Raw genomic sequence first — 6,294 nt, 5'->3', positions numbered from 1 at the left:
GTAGTGTATGGATTTTAAGAAAAGAACAAGCAGTAATTAAATTGGACATTCATCTGCTTGCTCACAACAGTTGCTTTCTGTCTTTGTGTTTGCTTTCTTTTGTAATGATGTCACTTGCCATTATTTGAGGACTGAAAGTGCACATGTAATGCTATGGCATTTACTAACATGTGTAATTCCATGGATAACCCTGTGAGGCAGGCATTATTATCTCTGTTTTACAGATAGATATACAGAAGCAGTGCAGCAAATAACTATTTGGGACTTCAGCTCACCCCAGTCCATGTTGCTCCTGTTTGGACTCTGCATTCATTTGAGAAACAATGTTAATATGTCACAAAAAGGAGACTGTGCTGTTTAAAACTGTTCAGTGTTGACTTAATAGATGACAACCTCTTGTCAATTGTAAATGTTGTAACCTTCAATTGTAGTCCCTGTTCAGTGACTTAAGTGAAAGCAAAGGACTTTGACTGCAGAAAAGTCACAGGTAGATAAATTTAGAACTGAGTGATGTTTTCGTGTTCTCTGAACATTAATTACCAAAATGTCCATGTTTCTGTTTAGATTTTGATGAAACTGGAGGACATGGATTTACATCTAAGCCCTGACATTAAGCAGCTGATGACAAGCGCTAAGTGTCTTCTCTGTAATCCATACTGGCCCTGATCTGTACTTCTTCACATCTACCCCGGTGTGTGGAGAAGGCTTGTCTAAGGGCGAAGGGTTGCCTGAGGCAGAGCTACAATTCCATTTTGTGTGTCCTCACAGCCCTCTGTCTTTCCATCTTCCTTTTTAATCTTCTCCCTTACCGCTGAAATGGTTTTAGACTTTCCCCTCAAGCATGTGATTATCTTTTTCTTTTTAAATATTGCAGCTTCCTAACATCTGTCTCTGGGGCAGCATAATCTTACTGATGAAATAGGGCATGTTTTCCTTGAGCCCTTGTCAGTGTGTCTCCGTGTTAGCAGCTCAGCAGATGGAGAAACAGAAGGAGCAGCCTCAGCTTACCTGAGTGATTTCTCTCCAGCTCAGCGCAAGTCTCTAGTAACCTGATGTTAATCAGAAGCAGTTGGGAAATAAGAAGGGCTTCCAGACTTTAGCAGTGCGTGCTGACTACAACTGATAGCACTTTTCCTTGTTGGGAGGAGACAACAGAAACCCAGTAATGCAGCAACCTACCTAGTTTAGGTTATGCCTGTTTAGATAATAAGAGCAAATAGTATTTTAACACTGATTGGGGCATACATTAGCAAGTTCTGGACCATTCCATGAGAGCACTGCTGACTGAACAGAGGCAGCAGCGGTTTCTCCCAACTCTGGGAGTGGGCGCCTCTGCTGCTGCTTTTGTAAAGCATGGTTCTTTTTGGACAGAGAAAATTATGATTTTTTTCCAATAGACTACTTGCTTTTTACTTCAGCCTGGTCCTAGAGAGACCAAAGCAAGGATGTAGAATAATTAGTTAGTGCGTGGCATGAGTACAGGTGTGCTGGCTGTAGAGAATGGCTCACACCCTTCTTAATGTGTGGCTTTACCAAAACTATTGGCTGAACCCTGGTCTGTCAGCAAATTGTCCAAATGTATTACTCACCAGGACAGAAAGTTTTGTTTAGTTGTGGCACCAACTTGTGAATGAAGCCTGTAAGTTCCATGGTTAAAAATTTGGTTTTCCCTTTGAGATAAGAGCAGTTAAGCAAAAGATGATGCTATGAAATAAAATAATGGGATTTGGGGTGAGTGAGACAATGGAGTAGTGCTAGATATTGAACCAAAGCTGGTAAGCTTTGAAAGGATCAAGAAATAAAGGAATTTTTCTCATTAGTTCTATGTAAAGCTGATATTGACTAGTACAGGTCATAAAACTCAACTTGTAACCAGTCTAAGACATCTGTAACTACTTGTTGGATTAGTTTGAATTGGACTCTGAACAAGTCAGAATTTCCTTCCTAAGTACTCACTGCTGTTTGTGATACTGTGTCAAAAGGTTGGTGACCAAGTCATTTCAGTAATAAGTTCCAAACATATCAAATACATCTAATAAAGATGTTTATACATAGTGTTTGGAGTCATTAATAATACCCTGCATCATGTCATGTATTGGATTGCTCTGTGTGCTGAGCCCTTGCATGGCTTCTAGGGCCTTGACCTGCCTGGGTGGTGTGGGAATAAAAACAAGACTAATGCAGATACACAGAGAGGCTGGGACTGGGTGGTCTGGGCTCTCTAATGGAGAAACTGCAGCCAGCACGGTGGAAGCTCAACATGGTTTTTATAGAGACTTGAAGAGAGGTACAGACAGGCAGAGTTACTGCATTCAGCTGAACCAGGACACAGCTGGATTGAAGAGCAGGTTTAGCTAATACAATAATAGGAGCAGTCCCTGTAAAGGAACAGTCTTCAGGTCATAAATATCTCGATGGAGTAGGCTATGGTGAGCAGACCATTTCTGCACACACTATCTGTAAACAAACCAATGAACAGCTTTGCTATCTCTGGGTGTTATCTGCATGGCCTCACCCATGTCAATACACATTCATTCAGAGCATCTTCTGCTCTCCACATTGCCGTGTTGGCTTTTCTTTCCAGATTTAAAAACATGGTCTGTGAGGTTTCTTTAAGATTTTGCTTTCATATTTTTTAATATTTCTTATGTTTGGGTGGGCACATGTACCATGGTGGTGCCACTTGGAGCTCTGGAGACAATTTGTGGCAATTGGTTCTTCCTTCTACCATGTAGGTCCCAGGGACTGAAGGGACAAGTGCCCTTACCAGTTAAGCCATGTTGCTGGCCATAGAAATATCTTGATAGCCTTAAAATTTTCTCTTCTAATTCTCACTTTATTCTGTTCATTGACACTAAATTAACGCAGACACTAAAATCGTTTTTCATCCTTACATATTACAGGAATTCGAAAAGGACTGTTAAGTACCACCTCCCCATTCATGGAAAATTTGTAGCCAATATTTTTCAAGTTCCATTCATATAATTGCCTCAGAATCACACAGGCACCCTGTCAAAAGGGATCGTTTCCTTAGCTCTGGCTCAGCTTTGGGAAGTGGAGACCTGGTGTCATGATCATTTTCCTGGCAGCACAGCACCATCTCAAAGTCACTGATTAGTGCAAGGCATCACATCTATGTAAGATGGAGAGAGTTTTCCATTGGAATTCCACTTACACATCTCAAAGGAGGCTTGGGACTCAACTGATTCAACCAATTTTTGTTTACTATAAACATGGGAAGGATTAAGAAATCTATTTTTTTGCTCTTTTCTGTAAACCTAAAGTAGTTCTCAGATGATTTGACAAGATTTTGCATAGTTGAGTATTTGAGACACAGATACATTTGCACATGTTTACATGATGTGATTGTCCCATGTTCTTTTTGGGAGTTTGTCATTACTATTTTCTGTTCCTCCTCCACCCTTACTTCTCAAGCAAACAGTAACCCCAGCTTGGCCTTGCTTGTATATGGCACAAGGCTGAGGAGAGAGAGTCCTCAAAATCACACTGAAACTTCCCCAGTTTGGTTACAGAACAAAGAAAAACATCAAATTCTGCACAGCCCTATGAGGAGCCAGACATCTGTCTGGTCTGGAACTGCATGCCCTCCCACTCCTGTCTCCAGCTCCTTTTATCCATCACCATCTGGGTGCTCTGTGTTTGAACTTTGATTGACACAGAACCTGTCCAGATCCTATGAAACAGACTAAATACACTGTCATGGTTCTTTATACTTTTGGATGAGTACTTCTTCAGAATTTCGAATGATACAGATCATTTCCTTGAGGTTCAATGGAAGGGCTATTTGAACACTTCTTTATGTGGGCATGGGAGTTACATTTTGTCACGTCCATCAAAAATCACATCACTAATAAGCCATACCTATATTGCTTAACTGACTAAAATTAAGATGTATGTACCATCTTTGGAATGGGATCATCCCCTCCACTGACTACTATAAGAACTTTCCTATACAAGTTGAGCAGTTTTCATAAACGATGATTTAATAACATGGAAAGTCAATGGTTTAACTATTCAGCATCCAGTGTTTTAAATTTTAGTCTCAGTTTGTTTTTTTACCACCTGGACAGCCTCTGACACACCAATTTTCTCATTTAAAAAATAGGGATAAAAACATTCTTGCCTTCCAAGTTTTGTCCTAATGACGTAGTGTAAAGAGGTTTCATGTTATTTTTTTCAATGGACACATACACATCCATGCCAATAGCTTTCCTAAAGATTCTTCATCCTCAAACTTAAATGTCTACAAAATCTAGGATGATTTGCTTTTTTCTCTCTAGTGAAGAAAATCGGTGTTCCATAGAACTTACCACTAGAATAGTAACTGTTGTGTGTGGATAAGTGGTGGACTATGAAAAAGGAAGTGAATTCCTGTAATTGGAACAAATTGACTCTATTGTTCTTTTAAAAATAGAAGGTGCCTGGATAAGAGTTGTTCATCTCTTGGTATTGGTAAACACTCATATAACAATCTGTTCGTATTAATGAGATTGTACTTATTCTCCCATTCACATGTTTTGTGAGTGTGAAGGGAACAGTGATAATGCATGATGACAATTGGCTATAATCCAGCATTTGGGAGGTGGAGACAGAAGGGTCAGGACTTCAAGGTCATCATTGCCTACACACAGAATTTAAAAGACACATGAGGCCCTGTCTCAAAAGAAAGAAACAAAAACAAAAATCAGCAGCACCAAAGTGCTCTAGGGAAGATCATTTGGGAAAATGTACTAATAAGCTTTTTATAGAATTGAGTTCCCTAAAATCACTTGTACCTGTGCATACCCTTTGGAAGCAACAATCTATACTATAGGTTTCAATGTTTCATACATTTCTTTAATTTTATTCTCTTTCTTCTGTTGAGGTGGTAGATTGCTTTATTATGAACACTAAATGTCTGGGGCTGATGCATTCATCTTTTGTATCCACATTTAGCATCTTTGTCTATAACTGTATTCAGTTAATAGATGATGTTACTACATAGTTCTTAAACTCAGTGCACTCTGGGTTGTACTTTGAGTTATACCCTGAGGCACCTATTTTGGGAAATGCAAAGAATTATATATACCCCACTTTATAGATGTCTCAACTATCAAAAATTGCCTTTGGGGCTCACTACGTAAAAGTGCTTGCCATGCAATCCTGACCACAGAAACTCAAGGTGGCAGGGACAAAACCTACTCCTAAAAGTTGTCCTCTGACCTTGCCTTAGGGTTTCTATTGCTGTGAAGAGACACCATGACCATAGCAAGTCTTATAAAAGAAACATTTAATTGGAGGTAGCTTATAGTTTCAGAGGTTTAGTCCATTATCATCATGGAGGGGCATGGCAAAGTGCAGGCAGACATGGTGCTGGAGAGGAGCCGAGAGTTCTACATCTTGATTTGCAGGCAACAGGAAGTGAACTATCACACTAGGCATGGTTGAGCGTATGAGACCCTCAAAGCCCACCCCCACATTGACACACTTCCTTCAACAAGGCTACACCTACTTCCATAAGGCTATACCTCCTAATAGTGCCACCCCCTACAGGCTTATGGAGGCCATTTCATTTCAAACCACCACAGAACTCCACACATTCTTTGTAGCACAAGTGTATACACACTCACATGTACAGAGTAGCAAATAAAATGCAATGTTTTAAAGTAAAATTTAGGGGCTAACAAGATGACTTAGTGAGTAAAGTGCTTGCTGCAAAAGCCTGGCAACCTGCTTTATGAGGAGATAATCATCTTTGAGATGTTTTTCTCTGACCTTGCATATATATGCATGAAGGAAATTTTCAGGTGGTAAAAGGCCAAAGATGGGCCATGAAACCTGTGTTGTATTCCCTAATCCTCATCTATTCAAAGCATGGAGCTTTGGTTTTTGAGGCAGGGTCTCACATATTCTAACCTGGCCTTGAACTCCTGATCCTCTGGCTTCTACCTCCCAAGGGTTAGGACTATAGGTACACACCACCACACACAGCTAGATCTTTTAAAAATATTAAAAGTGGAAGGAATTTTATGTGCATAATGAAAGGAAATAACTTTAACAATAATTGAGCAGTCGGAATAAAGGAGAAAGTCTGCATTTATGGTTTGCATTTTGATAAGCCAGAGTAGCTAGGATTATCAAATACCATGTCACCATCACCAAAAAAACTGAAGTTCCTACCTTGAAAGAGGGAAGTGCTTAATACTGGCTTCCTGCAAAATGTAAAGCTTCTAAAATCATCCTGTCACTTAGGTTTATTTCCTGAGAAGTCACAGCCTACCTTTTCCCCCAGCA

This window comes from Cricetulus griseus (genome assembly GCF_003668045.3).
Source record: "Cricetulus griseus strain 17A/GY chromosome 1 unlocalized genomic scaffold, alternate assembly CriGri-PICRH-1.0 chr1_1, whole genome shotgun sequence".
NCBI classification, from domain to species: domain Eukaryota; kingdom Metazoa; phylum Chordata; class Mammalia; order Rodentia; family Cricetidae; genus Cricetulus; species Cricetulus griseus.
The sequence above is the reverse complement of the archived record's forward strand: the minus strand, read 5'-3'. Positions refer to the sequence as shown.